The following is a 22,906-nucleotide window of genomic DNA, read 5'->3' on the forward strand; positions in this document are numbered from 1 at the left end:
GTTATTGCTATATTAAGATCAAGCTGCTGCAGGGTGTTATTTCTAAGAAATGGCATCTAGCAAAATGACAATAAAAAAAGTACATATTTCTCTAACAGACGCCCAGCTGTGAGATTCATAATCAAATTAGCTGTGATCTTCTTCTCCATCGCAGGATTTAAGATAGAAGACATCATCAGAACATCTTGACCTCCCCTGGGGTATGAGGAGATGCTGCTGGAATGGAGAAAAAGATGTAGAATGGAACTTAACCCTTGGCGTGAGCATTACCCAGGTCTGGTCCTTAAGGGGGCCACTTTCTTGATGGTTCTCAGCTTGACTTTAAGTCTGTGATTTAGGGGAGATGGCATGTAAGGGGGGGGCAGATTTCCTGTCTAAATAATACCTTGATAAACCTAATAGGGGTGAGTAAGTGAATGAAAGCTGACACACCTGCATCCCTTAAGGGCCATTGCTTCAGAAATTCAGTGTCTGAAATTTTTCTGTCTCAGGAGATTGGGGAAAACGGCAGCTGACAGAAGATGACTGGCCCTAAGCCGGCTTGGTACCACACCGACGGACGGTCCACATGAAGGCCGCCTTGTTGACTTCATTACTACAGAATAACTGCTTCCTTATGCTGAGCTAATGCCTCTGTCTCTCCAGGCATCATGTTACGGGCGCACGGCTGAAGGTCCCATAAGGCGACCAGACGCGGCAGTCGGGGGGCGAATAGATACCGCAGCGAGCTAAGTGAGGCAATCTCTGTTGTCATGATTAATATTGTAATCTTTCAGCATCTTGCCCTGAGTTGCAGATAAGTACCATTATCCAGGTGAGTTTAATAACATGCTACTGGCAAACAGGGTCGGTTCTGCAGCATTAGAACTGGAACCTGCAAGGCTCTGGGATGGTTTCTTCTACCAGACCATCAGAATGCTGAGCTCAATGAACCAATCCACCGTATCCACATCACATTCATACTCATATTTATGGGCAGTGTTAGCACACTGCATTGGTCATAGTCTGTGTAACTGTCACCGCATTTAACGGCAGTGGTGACTGTATTACTGCTCATTCTGCAGACTCTCTTCCCTTCATGACTGACTTACGATATTACGAACTTTATTTGTCATGTCTTATTCAGATTTGACTTATGATATTTCCAGCTTATGGTGGGTTTATCGGAACATACGGCCATCAGGGACCAGACATATTTAATGTATTTATTCGTATCTGATTTGCACAATATTATTACAATGTTGCATTACCTTTTTTTCGTATGCTGTTTGTGGACTCCGCACTCATCTGCCCTCAAGTGACGTGACAAATAAAGTTATCGTTTTCGAATGCATTTGGAGGCACTCGGAGGAAGAAAACAGTTCAGAGGAAGATCATTGGTTTTTCCATTCTGTTTTTATTATGCTCCGTCATAAAAATTGGTTCGCCGCAGCATGAAGATGACACTTACTGTTTCGAGACTCATGAGGAATCGTCTTTAAAAATCCCAGTGAAAGCTCAGCTGGATGTGGGGAATAGATCTCTGTTGGATCTCGGAGAAGGCTCGATTAATCTCCCCTCCAGGTTCCTCAGGACACCTGACGTTAGACGGCGGATCTGCCATAACATTTTAACTACGTCTGCTTATACCTCAGTCTCCAACGATGACAATTTCTCATCTGGTTTTGGGTTGTTATGAGAAAAAAAGAAAGGAACATTTTATATTTTTATTGTTACTATATATGTACAATGAAACTCTGAGTGCGTCCCACCAGCAATAAAAGATATGTAAAATAAAATAAAAATATATAGAGAAGTAAAACAGAAAATAATAAATACAACATTGATGTACAGTGTCAAACAGAGTGGTGAATCGAAGTGCTGTAGCGCATCCCCATATTATTTCAGTCGCCTTAAGTGTAGAATTTTTCGGGGGGCAGGGGGCAGATCACCGCATATGAAATACTCATAGGGGAGTGGCAGGGATATTTAGGTTTGTTGTTCCTTGCTTGGTTAAGATGACTGATGACTGATTGGGTAGAAGCTCCTCCTTGGTTTGGAAGAGCAGGAGTAAATAGTCCTGTAGCGCTTCCCGGAGGACGGGAGGGTGAACAGCTGGTGGCAGGGGTGTGTTGGCTCGCTGGTGATGCTGGATGCTGGCCAGCGTTTGGGTCCCGGTGATCTTCTGTGCTGCCTCGATGACTCTCTGCAGGGCAAACCCTACTGAGACGCAGCACGTGGACGCACTGTGGGTGCTGCGGCGGTAGGAGGTCACAAGCAGGTCTTTGCTGAGCTTAATGCCGTCTTCACTTACGGTCCCTCAAAGAGCAATTAGTCTGCATTTTTATGCATACATATACACTCCAAATGAACTCAGACTCTACTCAGAACCTCCGTCTATCTCCGCCCCCCTCCCCCCCCCCCGACCTCCACTCAAAGAAGCACTATTTGGCACTGAAATTTTGAACGATACAAGAAAATAATGATAAAATTTAAAACTAGGCCTATATAAATGTAAAAATAGACACGAAATAAGATTTGTGAATATAAAAAAGAAGAGAGACAAATAGAAATAAATAGCAGTATATAAATGAAAAAAGGAGAATCGAATTATTACACTATTACTCTATTGGCTAAGAAATACTGGTGTTATACTGGTGCATTTCATTACATGCGTAATATTACACTCAAAGAGATGGAACAGCTTATCCTTTGTATGTTTCTTCTCTTCTTCATTCCTCCTTTTTCTAAATTAGGCACCTGATGGTTCAGACTATTTGTGTTAATTTAGCCCTCGAGCATCAACACACCCCCCCCCCCAACACTGTCAACCAAGAGGCAGAACTAAACAAATTCACCTTGGTGTTGTATTATTCTTAACTATTTAGGATGAACCAGAAAAAAATGCTACAATATGTCTGTGAAATTGTATATTTATAGTATTATGAATGAATTGTAGTTCATTTGGATGTACTTCGGGCTTTCAGCGGGGAAGCGACCTGGGGTCAGCCGAGCCCAGCCCCTCTCCCCACTCCACTTCTGAGTGGTAGCCTGCCAAGCTCACGAGCTAGAATCAGGATACCGACTGACAAGGTTAATGACCCACAAGCTGTAATGATATCGTTGGCGTAACGTGTAAATTAATGGTAGGAATTGTGCAAAAGTCACTGTTAGAGAAATATGTACTTTTATTATTGTCATTTTGCTAGATGCCATTTCTTAGAAATAACACCCTGCAGCAGCTTGATCTTAATTTAGCAATAACACATCTTAATAACTGTCGCTTGAATATTTCCACCCCATACATGGTGACAAACAATGCTGAATGTTATTTGCATATCCTGTTTGTGTACCTCAGTAAAAGATACTGCGAGGGGAGTTCCTCTTTCGAAGTTGGCTGAGTTCGACTGAGAGGCTGACACCTCGAAGTCAGGACCGGACTTCCCTTGCAGCAAGTAAAAAGTCATCACAGCTGTGCGTGTCGTTCTGTGTTCAGAGACTGGTTTGTTTCCAGCATATCTTTAGAAGAAGATAACCCTAACATCTACCATTCTGAATTTAATTTGTGTGGTTGCCCTTTGCCCCCCCCCCCCAGCAAGATGCCACCCTGGGTGGCAGCCTATGTCACCCATACCTCAGTCCGCTAGGGCTCTGACCCCTCTGAAACAATTCACTTCAAGTCTGCATTGGGGTTTGCTTTACCTATGCATTGTGAACACAAAGTGCTCCAAGTCTAATTGCTGGTTGCCATTGTAATTTAGCCCTCTAGCCTTGCCACAGACAGATCACATTCTCTTGCACCGGGATCCTCGAACAAAACAAAGAAATGGAACCATGGTTGCTGGTAACGATAGTGTGAAGAGAAAGGACTGAGAGTCCCAAGTGGATCAGAAATAAAACTGAGCCCTCTTTCAAATGAACTCAGCGTGAACACAAAAAAAATGAGTTCATTTTCTGTCGGTCCACTTTTTGGTTCGCTTTAAGCAAACTGAGCTGGATATGTTTAAAAAGGACGGCATGTTAAAACACCTTAACTCATACTTGAATGGTCCCAGAAAGTAGAAGCTCTGCTGTGCTCGATTTTATTTTGAGCTCCTATGCAGAATTTAGGAGGATTCTAGAACACCTGGAGGAGACCTACACTGGAAAGATATGGCAGCCCAACACATGGAAAGCTCAGCTGGGTAGGAACTCGTACTGCCGGAGATGTTAGGCTGCAATGCATGTTCACTTTTTAATTACCTCTCACATGAGCCTCCAATGAGCTTTCCGTAATAACATCTTATTGATTTAATTCTTTATTACTGTCAGTATGTCAGATGGTCTTGTCCCAAGAGATCCTCAATAGATGCCTTCCAAGAGGGCACATTGAACATTAATAAAGACTAAGCAAACAGGCAGATGTCAACCTTAGTTATGCACAGGAAGTTGGCAGTCTTTATCAATCAGAATTTCAGGTGCATTCTGGGTAGCTTTGGAATGCTTTACACCACGGGCTTGGTTGTAGGAATAATGTGCACTTAAGTGCAAGATACCATGGGGAAATGAAGAAAGTAAATTTAATTTTCAAGTGAATAAATTTTGTGAAATAATAAAATGACTCTTTGTGTATCTGTGGGGGTCACCCACCCCGAGCACCCCGGGGCGGTCGCAGGGATGTTCAGACCTCTGATTGGGATCCGCTCCCCAGGAAAAATCACTGAAGAAGTGGTTTAGGATAGAGTGTCCGATCGCAAATGAGAAACAAAGAAGAGTTTATTGTGAGCAGTCACCTGATTTACGGTACTTTAACACTAGAACTGCCAAATCTACGCAAATTTGCGTAAATTCCCTGGGCCTAACACCTACTAGCATTCCTGCTGAGAGTTTCTTGGGCCATTGTCCTCCTGCTTTTGTTGTGCAAACACACCCATTACCTGTGAGGCCTGGCACATTTGCATTTTTTTACTCAGAGCAGCTAAAATCCAAGGCAGGCTAAACCTCTGTGTGTGACATGGAAACCTTCACAAAAGTCTGCCATATCTATACCAAATATCCCACATGCTGACTGACCTGCAAATATGAAAGACACACATTCACAAAATATATGGAAGCACAAGTCTGTTTTATTTATAAAAAAAATTGAGTGTTTCAAACTTTGCAGTGTTTGCAGACCCAGTGACCATCATCCCTGCATTTGGCGCAAGTGAATTTGTAACACTTTGCACTGGTAAACCTGCTGCGGTTTCTGTTGCAGTTCTCCTGTACCTGACACTGAGTTGTCCATACAAGTCCTGGCACAGCAGCAGCCTTCCTCTGTCCCCATAGCCTTTTGTGGCATAAATTGGCAATGGAGTTCCTTGGCTAGATGACTCAAAAATAATCTTCTTTTGCCTTCCCACCCTGTACATGCCTTGTACAGAACGTAGGAATTTGCCACCACCAGGTCCAGCATGTTGTAAAATACAGCTACTGGCCACCTGCATGTTGCTGCTCTTACGGAATACATGCGCGCCATTTGGTCCAACACATTTACACCACACTATAACAGCAGAGAGAGAGAGAGTCATGAGTGTATTTGCTTTTTTTCTACCTTCTTTCTATATAGGCCTGTATAGTACATATCAGAAAACATTGTAGCACTGATGTAAAATTATACACACATTCACATACCTTCATGTGGTTATAGTCTGTTATCGTGTTGGGTTTCCTCTTTCTGCCTTCACAGATCGCCACATCTTGGTCCAAGGAACTCAGAACACACACAATCTTGTTTTTTTAGGTGCATAAATTGTCAAGGAGACACTGCCACTTCTAAGCACTGACGCGGAGAATTCCTCTTGCTGTGCAGTGTCCTTTGAAATTGGAGGAAGTTCATACCAAACTTTATTCCCTGTGCTCAGTAGTGTTGTTTTGCGCTGAAGCAGTCTGTGTGACAGTGCCAGTGAGGTGAAGAAATTGTCCGTTGTGACATTTCTCCCGTCATCCAGAAATGGCTCCATCAGACTCATGACCATGTTCTCTGCCAGCCTCTCCCTTTTCTGGTGACTGGGGTCCTTTCCCAAGTTAGGGGACACGTTGCAGACGTATTTGGTCTCCAAATCCGTGGCCATCCAGAACTTGATCCCAAATTTGTCCGGCTTGGATGCGATATACCAAGTGACATGGAATGGATCCACATCTACTCCACGTTGTCTTTCCACCGGTGTCCCTCAGGGCTCGGTTCTTGGCCCTCTCCTATTCTCCCTCTACACTAAATCTCTTGGCGAAGTTATATCCTCACATGGCTTCTCCTACCACTGCTATGCCGATGACACTCAACTCATCCTCTCCTTCCCTCCCTCAGACACTCATGTCTCCACTAAGATCTCTACATGCTTGGCAGACATCTCATCTTGGATGACCACTCACCAGCTAAAACTCAAAACTAGTAAAACTGAGTTGCTTTACATCCCGGCTGACTCATCCCCCCTCCAGGACCTTGCGATCTCCTTTGACAACTCCCTGATCCGTCCTTCGGTTTCTGCTAGAAACCTTGGAGTTACCATAGATGATCGGTTGTCATTTTCCTCACATATCGCCAGTCTTTCTCGCTCTTGTCGGTTTCTCCTCTTTAACATCAGGAGGATACGTCCATTTCTTTCCACCCAGGCTACCCAGATACTCGTCCAGTCCCTCGTCATCTCACGCCTTGACTACTGCAACTCGCTTCTAGCGGGTTTACCACTGAGCGCCATCCGTCCCCTCCAACTGATTCAGAATGCAGCTGCTCGTCTTGTTTTCATCCTTCCCAAGTTCTCCCACACCACTCCTTTGCTGCGCTCCCTCCACTGGCTTCCTGTAGCTGCACGCATCAGATTCAAAACACTGATGCTCGCATACAAAGCCAAAAATTCTCTGGCACCATCCTACCTAAAGGACCTCATCACACCCCGCTCTGCACCACGATCTCTCCGATCCTCCAGCACTGCTCGACTGGTCCCACCTCCCCTCAAGGCACAAGGAAGACACGCATCTCGGCTCTTCTCTGTCCTGGCACCTAATTGATGGAATGAACTCCCCCTAGATGTCCGAACAGCTGAATCCTTGAATGTCTTCAAGCGACGACTCAAAACTTTTCTTTTTCAGAAATACCTGACGTAGAACTTCTATATTCTTACTCGACTCTTTTTCTGGTGTGTGTTTTAAAAAAATTAAATAAAATTAAAATTCTGCACTACTCAATGGCGTTCTCAGAGATAGTATTCGTAGCTGGGGTCCTTATTGAGCTAGCATCGGAAATTCATTGCAGAGTCTCAAAGCACTTATGTAAGTCGCTCTGGCTAAGGGCGTCTGCCAAATCCTGTAAATGTAAATGTAAATATACTGCATGGACAATGAACCTTGGTCGCTGTACATCTATGTTCATGTGTTCTCCTGGAGTGAAACTTTCAGCACAGTTCTTGGTGAAGGCTGGCAGAGAACGTGGTCATGAGTCTGATGGAGTCATTTCTGGATGACGGGAGAAATGTCACAATGGACAATTTCTTCACCTCACTGTCACTGTCACACAGACTGCTTCACTTTACTGGGCATGGTGAATAACGTTTGCCGTGAACTTCCTCCATTGGCAAAGGACACTGCACAGGGAGAGGAATTCTCCACGTCAGTGTTTAGAATGGCGCGCATGTATTCAGTACGAGCAGCAACAAGCAAGTGGCCAGTAGCTGTGTTTTACAACATGCTGGACTTGGTGGCGGTGAATGCCTACGTTCTGTACAAAGCATCTACAGGGTGGAAAGGAAAAAGAAGATTGTTTCCGATTCTTCTAGCCAAGGAACTCCATTGCCAAATACAGGGATGATGGTCACTGGGTTTTCAAACGCTGCAAACACAGACTTTGAAAGATAGACAGACTGTGTGGGACAGTAACCACTGAGACAAAAGGCAGAAAGATGACGAAGAGATGAACCTGGAACTGAGGCACGGATACATCAATTTTTACATGAACAGCCAAACATGCAAAGCTGGAGAGATCACACAAAAACAAAATTCACTTTTGGTGTTATAATTCAGTGATGGCCAATGAAAATGAAATGACATTTTATTCTGTATGTGTATGAGCATGTCAAAAACCATGGACCATGACTTCACTCAGCTTATGACATTTATATACAAACATGCATTGGAGACTGAAGTGTTAGCATGTTTTCATTTTATTCATTTCATTCTATTAGCAACTTTTCATTCTATTTTCACTCAATTTGTTTTATAAATAACACAGACTTGTGTTTCCATATATTTTGTGAATGTGCGTCTTTCATATTTGCAGGTCAGTCAGCGTGTGGGATATTTGGTATAGATATGGCAGACTTTTGTGAAGGTTTCCATGTCACACACAGAGGTTTAGCCTGCCTTGGATTTGAGCTACTCTGAGTAAAAAAATGCAAATGCGCCAGGCCTCACAGGTAATGGGTGTGTTTGCACAACAAAAGCAGGAGGAGGATGGGGCTGAAGACCTGCGAAAATCACAGCAGGGGTGACAAACACCTTGGGACTCTCAGCAGAGAATAAAAACTCGGTAAATCTAGTGTTAAATGGCAAGGGTTCAGGCCACAAATTACCTAAATGCCACAGGTCACATGTACAATAGGAGGGGAAATTCTATGGGTACTGTAACTATGGTTACCGTGCAAAGCTTCCATTGGTGAGGACAGCTAACAGATTCGCATGCAGGGGGAAATTCAGTAGCACCCAGAGGATACAAGTATCTGGGAGTGCAGGGTGAACATCCAACCCAGCTCAACTGGCAGAAAAACTAGAAGAGCTGGAATTTAGGTTCTGGTCTCTGTCCCTCTAGGAAAACAAAAAACATATCCTTAATCATCAGTTATGTGTGTGTAGAGGGGTTTGACACTTGGCCGTGGCACTTTCTAGAACATCCACACCCTCAGCCATCAGCAGTAACACCACTCCTACTACAGAGCATTCTTACTCCGGCTTTCCACCTTGCTCTAGCAGAAAAATTCCCCTTCTGGAAAGAAAGTTGGATTCAGAGCGGGATCTGACATCGCGGTCACATCGCAAAGTGTTTTTTAAAGTGCGGCCACGTCATGACTGGGAATGGGAGAGCGAGTGTCACCCATGATTAATTTGCAACAGTGCTTCTTGCGCAAGACGCGGAGCTGAGTGATGGAGGCTAACAGCCTTCTGCAGAAATTGGCAGCTGCACAAATGCACAGGAGCAGCCCTTATGTTTGCGTTTCGCCTTTGTTTTCCTACGACTTTTCTCAATCTCATCCTGGGGCTCTGTGTTTCTTCATGACAGGTGGAGATGGTCGGCGCTCTGTGGGCCGGGATTGCTAGAAGCAGGACATCTTGCCCTCCAATACATCCCGGGGCTTCCTATTTAAGTTTGAAACATGATCCTCCACACCTCCAAAGTGCCGTGCTGATTTCACGGAGTGGATCGGGCCCGGCTGGAGCAGATGGGTTGAAGACGGGACACCGAGATGGAATGTGAAAAATGCTCCGACTGAACGTCTCGATCTAATTTGGCTCGAACATGGGAGGCAATTAAGCTACTCGTTATGACACACGCACAGCGGGGAGAGATGATTAAAAAAACAAGGGGGGGAGGTAATTGAATTGGAATCACAACAACTTCTAGCATGATTTTTGGAGGGGGCCCTGGTAAGACGATCCAAATAGACGTTTGGACGGCGTCTGGCCGAGCCGCTCCAGAATGAGCCTTCTGGGCCCACTCAGCACTGGCGTTCAGCGCGTGGGGAGCCTCTCTTGTTAGTGGTTTCTGCTTTACTGCTGGCCCGGGTGTATTTACAGCTGCAGAAGCTGATCGGGTGGAAAATGACGTCCGAGGAGAACGGAGCCCGAGGGGAAAGGATGTTAATAAGGAGGGGAGTGTTCGTGATGAGAGAGCCACAGACATGAAATTATTACCATCGTGGTGGATAAACAAAGAGGCTCTACAGTTCATGTCCACATTGGGGTTTTCGAAACTCTGTTTTGAACTGTCTTTTGTTTGGTTTTAATGGCATATTTGGTGACATAGCAGATGGCATTAAGGATGGCGCACTGATACCAGGCCGATGGCACTTGGATGGATGGCGCGCTGATACCAGGCCGATTGCACTCGGATGGCACACTGATACCAGGCCGATGGAACTCGGATGGCGCACTGATACCAGGCCGATGGAACTCAGAAGGAGCACTGATACCAGGCCGATGGCACTCAGAAGGAGCACTGATACCAGGCCGATGGCACTCGGATGGATGGCGCACTGATACCAGGCCGATGGAACTCGGATGGCACACTGATACCAGGCCGATGGAACTCAAAAGGAGCACTGATACCAGGCCGATGGCACTCGGATGGATGGCGCACTGATACCAGGCCGATGGCACTCGGATGGCGCACTGATACCAGGTTGATGGCACTCGGATGCCTCACTGATACCAGGCTGATGGAACTCAGAAGGCGCACTGATACCAGGTCGATGGCACTCGGATGGCGCACTGATACCAGACCGATGGAACTCAGAAGGCGCACTGATACCAGACCGATGGCACTCGGATGGATGGCGCACTGATACCAGGCCGATGGCACTCGGATGGCGCACTGATACCAGGCCGATGGCACTCGGATGGCGCACTGATACCAGGTTGATGGCACTCAGATGGCGCACTGATACCAGGCCGATGGAACTCAGAAGGCGCACTGATACCAGGCCGATGGCACTCGGATGGTGCACTGATACCAGGCCGATGGCACTCGGATGGCGCACTGATACCAGGTCGATGGCACTCGGATGGCGCACTGATACCAGGCCGATGGAACTCAGAAGGTGCACTGATACCAGGCCGATGGCACTCGGATGGATGGCGCACTGATACCAGGCTGATGGCACTTGGATGGCGCACTGATACCAGGTTGATGGCACTCGGATGGCTCACTGATACCATGCTGATGGAACTCAGAAGGCGCACTGATAGCAGGTCGATGGCACTCGGATGGCGCACTGATACCAGGCCGATGGCACTTGGATGGCGCACTGATACCAGGTTGATGGCACTCGGATGGCTCACTGATACCAGGCCGATGGAACTCAGAAGGCGCACTGATACCAGGCCAATGGCACTCGGATGGATGGCGCACTGATACCAGGCCGATGGCACTCGGATGGCGCACTGATACCAGGTTGATGGCACTCGGATGCCTCACTGATACCAGGCTGATGGAACTCAGAAGGCGCACTGATACCAGGTCGATGGCACTCGGATGGCGCACTGATACCAGGCCGATGGCACTCGGATGGATGGCGCACTGATACCAGGCCGATGGCACTCGGATGGCGCACTGATACCAGGTTGATGGCACTCAGATGGCGCACTGATACCAGGCCGATGGAACTCAGAAGGCGCACTGATACCAGGCCGATGGCACTCGGATGGATGGCGCACTGGTACCATGCCGATGGCACTCAGATGGCACACTGATATCAGGCCGATGGCACTCGGATGGCGCACTGATACCAGGTCGATGGCACTCGGATGGCGCACTGATGCCAGGTCACAATGATACTAGTGCACCCTTCGAGTACCATCCAGAAGAAGCAGTCCAGTTTACATGTATTTATGCAAAAGGCAAATAAATCATGTTTGTTTTTATTGTTTAGTGTAAAGTGCACAATGCCACTATAGTAAAGTAAAGTTTTCCCTTCTTCTCCGGTTCCAGAACTGTCCTGGTATGGAAATTTCTTAGTGTCCCCTATAATCAGGTCCACATCTGTTTATAGAAATTCATAATAAGTCTATCGCTTACGAACTTCTGTGAAATGCTGGCATGCTAAGAAACCCTCCTTCAGTCTGATCATGTGACACACACACAGCAACATAAATCAAGAATCACACACACAAGGAATGTTAAGTGCACGTCCTGCTATAGGATGATAAACTATAGTTTAAAAGGCCAGTTAAATGTCTCGTAAAACAAGCCTGTAATGCAACATAGAACGTGACTTTTTCCCTTTGGCCTGTACTGTAAACAAGAGCAAGTTGTATCCTTGGCAACTAGAGTCCATAACCCTGGAATCACCAGCTGTCACCTCTGCCACTGAAGGCTATGTGAGGACCCACCCAGTGAGGTCATCGATAACTTCGACAAAGCTGGTGGACATGTAAAAACCGTTTACCTAAAAAATAAACAGCATTAAAAATATAAATCTGTAATTTGGTCTCCAAAGTGATGGAGGCATGGGCAGCCAGCTGACTTATCGACTGTGTTCCTGTCTCTCGGGCCCTTTCGCCTGTTTTATTGTCAGCGAAAGTCAGACAGCTCACCTGAAACAAGACCCCCCCCCCCAGGTGGACACGGGTACAAGAACAGCCCACTCTCACACAAATCCGGACAAAAAACCACGTGACACAAGCGAGTCGAAATCACCCCCATCGCCATAGCAAGGGAGTGTCTCAAAACATATGCGTTAACGTGCATAAATGCCTTCAAAATTAAACACACATTTACAGACACTCAATGAGAGGTGAGATGCACATAATTAAATTGTAAATAAATACAAGAACCCTTATCACTTTGTATTAATAAATTATTATTTAATTGGGTATTTTCCCAGGAGGGATGATACGAGGAATCATATTTCTGCACGCAGAGGGACGTCAACATGTAACAGGAGGCTAAGTTTCCAGCCGCGGCCCCACAGTAGGGAATAGTGGATCCGGGCCAAGGCACGAAAGCGACCCGGCCCGTTTCCCCAGGCGTGGAGAGATAATTCGGCCTGACTGTGGCCTAATGGCGTCTGGCTCACCAGAGGGCCGTCTCCCTACGGCTAAGCTAACAGCTCGTCCTTGAAGCGGTCGAAGCCGAGGCCCTTTGGCCTACTGCTGTTCCCAAACGTCCTGATATTAGGCGGCGTTGACATTTGCAGCCGTACGTTTTCAAAGCAATTTATCATAAGAACTTAAGATGTACACTACCGTTAAAAAGTTTTGGGTCATTTTGAAATTTCCTTGATTTCGATGAAAACACACACAAAATGAGCTTGAATAGGAAATATAGCTAAATAAATAGTAAACAGTCTTTGACAAAGTTTGGAGCAGTGTTGCAGTTGTTGTTCCCTTGTTGGATAAAATTGGCTCCAATTAAACGCTGTCCACAGGATGGCATTCCAAAATGGAGTGATGTTCTTCCTTCTTCAAGATCCCTTTTACCTGTACAAATCTCCCACTTTACCATCACCGAAGCAGCCCCAGACCATCACACTGCCTCCACCACGCTTCACAGACGTCTCCAGCGTCTTCATTTTCGTTCTCCTTTGTGATGCGAACACCTAAAACTTAGATTCATCTATCCATAGCACCTTTTTTTTCCAGTCTTCCTCTGTCCAGTGTGTGTCCATTTGTCCATCTCAGTCTTGTTTTCTGGACATTCTGAGATATGACTTTTTCTTTGCAATTCTGCCTAGAAGGCCAGCATCCCGGAGCTGCCTCTTTCTCTTGCATTTACTCCTCACTGTTGTCTATGCCTGCGACTTCTTCTTGTTAAGACTGAGACTGGTCTTTTGCGGGTCCTATTTAATGAATCTGCCAGTTGAAGACCTATGAGGCGTGTGTTTCTCAAACTACACACTCTAATTTATTTATCCTCTCGCTCAGTTGTGCTCAGGCCTCCCTCTCCTCTTTCCATTGTGGTTAGAGCCAGTTTGCGCTGCTCTGTGAAGGGAGCAGTACACAGCATTGTACGAGATCTTCGGTTTCCTGGCAATTTCTCACATGGAATAGCCTTCATTTCTCAGAACAAGAACAGACTGACGAGTTTCAGAAGAAAGTTATTTGTTTCTGACCATTTTGAGCTTGTAATCGAACCCACAATTGCTGATGCCCCAGATACTTATCCAGTCCAATGGAGGTCAGTTTTATCGCTTTTTTAACCAGCACCATAACAATTTTCAGCTGTACATAGCATAATGACAAAATGGTTTTCTGATGATCGATTAACCTTTTAAAATGATTAACTTGCATTAGCAAATGTAACATTCCACTGGAACACAGGACTAATTCTTGCTGATAATGGGCCTCTACACCTATGCAGATATTTCATAAAAAACATTCGTTTCCAGCTATGAAAGTCATTTACAACATTAACTGTGTCTATACTGCATTTCTGATCAATCTGATGTTATTTTAACAGACAAAAGAACTTTTCGAAGTGACCCCAAACATTTGAACAGTAATGTATCTGATAATATATGCAGTTAGCCACTTAGTAGTGGGCTACTGATTCCTCCATAGTGATATTCAAATGCCCAATACCAGTTCCAGTTTCATACTGGAAACAATGGGCAGTGTATTTCTTCCCTGTAGTAAATTCAACTTTTCCATAACTTTCTTTTTTTGGACAAAGACCTCAGTCTAATTATAACCTATAATGTTCTGCAAAGCCAAAGTGGCTTGTCACATTCATCATAGCTGGTAGGCCTTAGCAGATTGGGCCAGCTCCCTCCTGTGGGGAGTTTATGACAATGATAACGAGACAAGCTCTGGACCAGATGTGTGCAGATCCGGGAGGGGGGGTGGGGGGGCGAGGGACGTCAGCCCTGCCAAGCTTTGGGCTGGATAATAGCTTATTCATGTCCTTAATCACTGACTGGTGGACTCTTCATCCACCTTCTAGTCATCTCCTTGACCCTGACAACCAATCCCTGCCTCGGATGGGTCATCTCAGATACCGAGGGGGTGGGCTCTTTGTTGGAGGTTAATAAATCAATGAGAACGCAAAGGAAATAGCCAAATATTCACTACTTGGTATAATTCACTTAATAATTCCTTATCTCTTAAGTTACAAATGGATGCTCGTATTCCATATCAGTGTTGCCTGAGGTTAAATTTTCTCTCTAAAAACACACAACGTGCTGTTCATATTACTACTTATTTAGTGGATGCTTTTGAATCCAAAGTGACACTCGATTTTGAGTAAGCAGGGTGAATCCCCAGAGCACTTGTGGGTTAAGGGCCTTTGCTCAAGGGTGCAACGATGAAATCACTCCATTGACTCTGGGCTCGGCGGCAGTGACCTTCTGCTCACAAGCACAGCATCTTAGTCCGCTGAGCCACACCAGCCCCTGGACAAAAAGACTACAAATGCAATGAAATGTTACGTTCTTCATAGTTCCTACCCTGCTCTACACAGCAGTCATGTTGCTGCTCTTTGTACTTCTTTAATGATCAGGACATTCTGTAAAAATGATCGGAATGCTTCTCTGACGCCCTTCGAAATGCCTTCGCATCTGGAAAGGCTTTAAGTCAGCACTGGTGTCCAGCGTCCACAGGAGGAAGAAACGTGCCCGTCCGGGATGGAGCGCTATCGTCTTCGCCATTGAAGTTGGTCGCTGTTCCAACGACGGCCAGTAAAAAGCCTGTCACTCCCCGCACGCTATCAAGGGTCCCACAGAGTGCTTTTTATTTCATATTTGGGCTCCAAAGTGTTGCGCCATCGAACTCCGCGCCTCCCAGGGAGCCACAAACTCAAAACAACAAAAAGCGTCAGGACTGAGGGAAAATGATGAAGAGGATAAATCTTCTTTTTTCGTTCGAATTCTCCCGAGGCGACTGGGGAGCCGGCGATCCAGCCCTCTTTCCACCGGACCTCTCCCAGCGGGGGATTGGCTTACGTGTCCCCAAAAGGGGGACTGGGGGTCATGAGAAGGTCGAATCCGAAATCGATGAGGAACTGGAGCTCCATTCTATTTTTCCTGCCTCCGTTCTGCCCTCCCGGGAGGCCTGAGCTGGGGGAAGGATACCGAGATGGACAAGGTAGACATGCGCACGACAATAGAGACTAAAGATCCTCAGCTCTGCTTGCTCACTCTCCCCAAAACCCCCCACCGCTTACCCGCAATTGTCCCGAGCAGCGAGTGTGCCAGCCCATCGCAGACGGAGATCAGAGGAGGGTATATTGAAAACATTTGTGTGCTCAGCGGATTTCCAGGGCAGGACGTGTATACGAGAACTGTCTCTCATATGAGGTTCTTTATTCTCTTCCAGTGGAGCAAATACGAGAAAAAGAGAAAGAAAAATAAGTAATTTGAAGCGAATAATATTCGTCGCCTGAATAACCCCCCACCCCTCACCCATTGGTTTGCTTCCAGACAAAGAAAGGATTGGAGAACGCGGGGGAAAAGTAACCCAAGTTTATTGCCTCACATCTTCCCGTTATGCTCAGATCCTGGGGGTTTTCATTTGATTTGATATTTCGAAAAGCTGAATAGGCAATACAGGCCATAGTCGGAGGTTGGCTGCCCGATCAGATCGGCTTCCTGTCCAAGTCTCCGCCGCTCGTTTCGGTCTTAATATCACAGCAGAGCTGACCTTGTAATGCTCATTTTTAGCATCATGTAACCAGAGTCAGACAATTAGAATGAGAATCGGACTCTTCTCTGGCATGTGACCAAGGCTTGGTGGAAATTTCTGTTGGTGCAGTTTGCTATTGTTTGAGACACTGTGACAGTGTGACTAACAGTTTGGATGTAACACAACCACAGAGAAAGACACAAGACACGAGATCGACAACAGAGAAAAGTAAATGTGCATGTGACACATGCAGTAGTTTATGCATAGTAATGCAAAGTTCCATCCATCCATACATTTTCCAAATCGCTTATCCTACTGGGTCGCGGGGGGTCCGGAGCCTATTCCGGAAGCAATAATGCAAAGTTAAAGAATTCATATAATTTATAGCATCAAATATATGCATTTTCTCAAAAATTACCGCACAAAAATAAGTCTAAAACCAGAGATGGACATTTCGGGTCCAAATCTTAATTTTGTTTCAACCAATCAGTTGCGTATAGAGAGACACAGTCACAGAGAACTTAATTGGTTGGTTGAAACAAAATCTTGGTGTGGATTTTTACTTTCTGGACTTGAAATGTCTGCCTCTGCCTAAAACAACTTAATGAGACACTCACAGCAAGCGGTAAGCTATCTGTGCACAGACGGGTCGAACAAAAGAGGAGAGGGACAAAAAACTGTTTCTCCATCAGCACAATGGGAAATGAAACAGGTGTCAGGTCCCGGAAGGGCTATAGAGGGGTGCGGGATCCGGTATCAGGGCCTTAGCAGGGAGGAAGACAGACGCCGGTCTGAGAGGCCTGGGGAAAAAGAGCAGTGTGATGAATGTGTTCAACACCTGACTTAGCCCCGCCCACTAAATACATTCTATACTCTTATTATCTAACTCTATTACAGGACAAATATTAAAATTTCACAAAAACGTCCATTTTTATTACAAGTATAGTTTTACCTGTGGGGACAGTGCTGGTCAACCCATCAGGCAACATAGGGCACCATCTTCTGACGGGGCGGAAAGTTAGCAAGCCGATTCCTCTTTGTCTCAGGCCATTGGGATGGGATCCACACTTCAACTGTCACGAAACGGGTCGGCTCGGGCACGCGCCGGACATGGCATCATGCAGGCGGGGAACAGAGGATGGACGGCCCGCTTGTGGCTCACGGGTCAGGAGGGGTTTATTTAACAAAAACAGAAAACACTGGGAAATGCTACAAAAAAACCAAAAGGACCACGAGGGGTCAAAAGTAAATGGGAATAAACTATAAAGACTCGGGTATAAAGACTAATTACGATTAGGTCAGGGCAGATCAGAATTGTAGGTTCCCCTGGGGATCTCAGCATGGGTCACGACTTCCTGTCCAATGAGCAACCCGGTACAGATGATCCGAACCATCACCTGACCCAACCAGAGGAGAATGCTTGAAGCTGGGCTGGTTCTTCTCCTCCATGGTGAGTGAGAGAGGGGAAATGGGACAGAGATGATGCATGGCAAGGTTCATCCGGATCCGTCAGTTACGTGATGCGCAGGCTGGGCTGCGTTAATGACTCGGGGGGGGGGAGGGGGGAGTGGGTTGAAGCAGTGCTTCAGAATCTTTGTTCAGCCTCCTGAAGCTGGTCCCAGAAACATCCTCCACTTCCCAACTTCCCAACATTTATGGGAACATCACGCCCCCCCCCCCCACACTGCCATACTTCCAAACCACGTTTGCCAACATACTTCCACTTCTCTTTTTTTACCCCCGTTCTGGATAGTGGTTAATGGTGCACACATTTTCCGTCTCTCCGCAGATCCAATTAAAACCTTTCTCTGTGGAAAGACGTTCCTCTCGCAAGGCAAATTGATCGATCGGGCCGGTCCTCCAGCTTGTGCTTGATGAATGGGACGGGGGGAAATGGACTTCCCAGAATCCTTAGCTTGCCACATGGTACCTCGATGGGCAGTGAAGGATCGCTCAGTTTAACGAAACACGGCTAAGTCATATATTCTTCTTCGGGTTTTAGCTATTTCTTCTTGTTTTTCTTTTTTAATTATTTTTCTCACAATTAACATGTCGGCGGGGATTACAAATAACACAACGGCCCGCAAATTGCCTGTTTATAATTTATGGTTTTAATCCCAAACTCTCATTTATTTAACAGTGTAAGAAAGTGCACGCAATCATTGTTTTATCTGCTTATTTGCATTGCCTCTGTGTAGTATAGCACACTGAATATTCATGCAAGAATATGTATCCTATATAGAAGTAACTAAATATTCATGAGAAAAAAAATCCTATATGAAGGATGTGAATTATGTCTTTTTTGAAAATTTCTGCTAGGAAAAAATAATATGTATGTATTTATTGCTTTCATAAAAGACTAACATTATAAAGTTACCGCCAAACGGTACTATAAAGGTTTATGTTTTTGCATATTTCATGCTGAGGTTGTGGATATTTATTGTTGTACGGCCGCTTCTGTTCAGCTGTGTTCTCTGAACATTTAGCCTGTTCGTTCTTTCTCATGTGTTCGGAGACCCACAGCCCATGTTCTTTGCTCCATCCCGGCTCCCAACCAGAAGAACAGCAAATACCTGGGACAGGTGTGTCAGAAGTAGCGCGGGAGCAAATATGTGGACTGTCTGAGGGCTGCTAAGGACTGGGGTGGAAAGCATCGCTTTAGAGGATGCCGTGATGTGAGGGAGTTATGGGTCTTTTTCTGAGAATCTCACCCCTTTTTGAATAAGACGAGGAAATGGTGAATTTGCAGCGGCCATCATGTGCGAAATCTCTGTGGCGTGGAAGGAGTCAAGAAAAAGCTCATTTTATATGTGCGACTGAATTAAGAAACATCTGCTATAATTATATACAAAGTGATATTTTATAGGTTTTTTTTTTTTTTTTTTTTTACAATATGACTTGCTGCAGGTTTACGCATTAAGGATCTTTTCAGCTTTTCTGGTCCAGTGCCTTAACTGCTTTGCCCCCTGGTGTCAAATCTCTTGACGGTGTCTCAGCTCCCCCAGACCCCATCTCCACACCCACTGGAGTGCTGATGAGGTGGAGGGCTCAATATTGTAGCTTGGTGCGCTATCCGATGGTAACCATCAGTGAAAACCAGGAATGGATATCGTAATCAAATTTTTCATTTTTGCAATGGAATCTATTCACAGAGAACGATTTGAATAAGCCTACTGAGAGGTAAACCATGATGTACTGAATAATAGTGTAGACTGGAGAAGCATGCAAACCCACACGCTGATGGACGCCTTGCACATTCATGGTCACTGGTCAGAGAGAGAAGCTTTGTTGTGCCTTCAAATAATCTGTCATAAATTTAAGGGAAATCAGGCAAGTTGTAGGCTGGTGAGTGAGTAAAGTGCTATGAGAATGGGATATTTCCTTACAATCCATTAACAAAGTGTTCTGGGATTGGGGGGGGGGGGGTTCTCTCCCGGCCAGTGAGCCAAGTTGTCAGGGAGCAAGGGGCCATTCGGCAGCAGATGAATAAAGTGGTCTGGGATTGGGGGATTTTTCTGACAACGCGTGAGCAAAGTGACCTGGGATTGGGGGGATTTTCTGACAGCATGTGAGCAAAGTGGCCTGGGATTGTGGGATTTTTCTGACAGCGCATGAGCAAAGTGGCCTGGGATTGGGGGGTTTTCTGACAGCATGTGAGCAAAATGGCCTGGGATTGGGGGGCTGTCTTGAGTAAAATGAATAAAGTCCTACTGCACTGGGGGAAGTGGGGGGACTCTGTCCAAACACGGGTAGCAGGGTCCCGCCACCGCTCCTTCGAGTCTCTGGAGGTAATTGATTCCAGACCCTTTATTGGCCTTAGAGGAACTCTAATTGCTTTTCGGGATTTACACTTGGGAAATTTGCTAAAGGCACCAACAGTGGCTCCTGTCCAGGGCCTGTTCCGGTCCCCTCAGTCTCACATCCATAGTTGTTTGCTCATGTGTTGTTTTGATCACGGAGGCACATGTATGTGACTGCGGCCACAAAGGAAACCCCCCCCCCCCAACTCCTATACTGCCCACAGTGACCAACGGTGCTCCATTACGAACAGAGTTCACCTCGCGGTAGCTGACTGAACCGTGAACTTTCTGTGTGTTTCTGGAGTACAAACCCCTGAAAGGGATGGAGAGAACAGAAGTAAAAAGCAAGAGGGGGGTAGAAAAGAGAAGGGAGGGGGGTGGAAGACAAACACTGCCAGGCAGAGCAGAACGGGAGGTCATCGCGTGACCCATAGAAACACGGCCCTCTCTAACAGGGAAAACGAGATAAACGAACAGGAAGGTTCCCGCTTTCTTGGGGTGACCATTGATCAATAACAGAGGAGGCAAAACCAGTATGGAAGATATGTGGTACAGTTTCGACCAAAAATGTCTCTGATGTACATTATGGCTTAATGACCAAGTAGGAGCTGGACTTCAGTGAAAACACAGAAATATAAATGTTTTAACAATGCCGGAAGGAAAAATGCAGGAGAGTTATTCAAATGACCACTAGGTGGCAGAGTGAGGAAGGACACGATGCTGTAACCCGAAAGTTGTTGATTCAAATCCCAGAGGCCCCCCTACAATAACTCTCACTACAGCACATCTCTTACAGTTTTTTTTCCTGAATGATTCAGTTGAATAAATGTATAAAAAAACAAGCAACTTAGCATAAAGTGAGTGTAATGGATGCACAACTGTGAGACTCTTAAGTCACCTGAACCCCAGTGGGTGAAGGTTTTTCCAGACAGAGCCGGCTGGCTCACTGAACACGAGGCCAACGCGACGGGGCAGGCCCGCGCTCCCGAAAGCGGAGCAGAAATTCCTGGGGGAGCCTTTGATTTGTGGCGGGATTCGCCGCGTGACTTAGACATTCCGCATATTTGGCTTTCCGCACTCTCGGCTCGCGAGATATTTCCTCCACGCCCGACATCCAAACTCAATAACGGAGCTGGGGGATGCGATGTTTTATGCATCCGCAGCAATAAGAGGCTCGGTATTTTTAGAGCCAATGCCCGGGATTAGCTGCCACTTTAATAACGAAGCCCATGAGATATTACGGGTCACATCCCACAGACCTGCAACAGTCTTCATATATCGAGGAAATATATTTCCTGGATGATAACTTTGCAATGGGGAATGAAAATGCAAAGATGCATTTGCTCACTCGGTTAGGCACGTGATGATACAAAAGGAGTGGAGGACAATAATGTCTGAATGAGGTGCACAGCTAATGCTGAAAAATGCAGATTCAGCTATGCATGTCTTTAGACATTGTGTTTTAAATCTTACAGGCATGTATGTGAATTACTGACAACTGTGCCCTGTTTGTTTCTGATGTAAACATGGACTGGTAGGTGTTTATCAGTGATGGCAGGAATGAGGGTTCAAAACTCCTAGTGGTTGGGATTATTACATGCTATTAGTTACCCATTTGTTAATCCCACTTCCTGTTGGGTTACTTGGTTCTCATTGGATGAAACAATGTGGTGATTGACAGTACATGGTTTTTCATCCCTTCGGATGGGACTACGATATGTTACTCAACGGTTGGCTTATCCCCACTTCCTGTTGGGTGACTTGATTCTCATTGGACGAAATCATCCGGTGATAGACAGCACGTTTTTTTATTATTATGTGCTATTACTCAATGATTGGCTTATCCTGACTTTCTGTCGGGTCACTTGGTTCTCATTGGGCGAAAACATGCGGTGACTGACGGCACACAGTTAGTTATTCATCCCTTTGCTGCCTGAAAGTATGTAGAGAATTTGTAACCTCTGAACCATCGGACGAGGTCCCTCGAGAGAATCAAGTGTGTCACATAGAGTATAAACTAGGACAACCGATAAGACACCAGGACAAGCTTCCGGGCATCATAGGTGTGACAGCTCGAAAGTTCTCTCTGAACCTCAGGCTAGACGGCAAGCTTGGCTTCTGCATAAGCCAGAAGGTAAACGAAGACGATCTGCAGGAGAACATCTGGAAACAAGGCAGTGGGAGCCACGCCGCAGTGGTGTAACTAATTCTGATTAATTGCATCGCTTTGCCGCAGGAAAGCAGGCACTGTGCGAGCCTCCACTGAGACGGTGACGATTAATCACATCGCAGGGAGTTTTAGAACATCCCCCAGGCCGAGAGACCCTTGAACCTTGACCCTACTGAGGTATACGCAAGATGTTATGTATATATCACGTCATGCTCTTTATATATACAAAAATCCCAATTATAAAGCGATACTATGAAGTCTGAGTGCTTATGAAAAGTCAGCAGATACTTTAACGATACATATTTATCTGAGAAATAATGTTCTAATGAGGGAAATGTCATAACAGACATTGTTGGAGAGCCCTTTGAAGCCGCTGCCTGACGCAATCTGCACGAACGCCCCCATTGGCTCCTTCTCAGTCTGCGACGGTTTACATATCATCTTTCATCCCGCTGACAGATTATGACTGTCGTTTAGCGTGAGTTTGACTCTTTAATCCCCCCTAATTCTGCCCATCTGGTGGCACGCGCGGTAATTGGGCCACGCTATTATCAGCATGGGAGGGGGGTTATGACCTGAGCACTCTGCGGGTTGCCATTAGACCGGCAGTCCCATG

Source organism: Brienomyrus brachyistius, chromosome 4, assembly GCF_023856365.1.
Source record: "Brienomyrus brachyistius isolate T26 chromosome 4, BBRACH_0.4, whole genome shotgun sequence".
NCBI lineage: Eukaryota > Metazoa > Chordata > Actinopteri > Osteoglossiformes > Mormyridae > Brienomyrus > Brienomyrus brachyistius.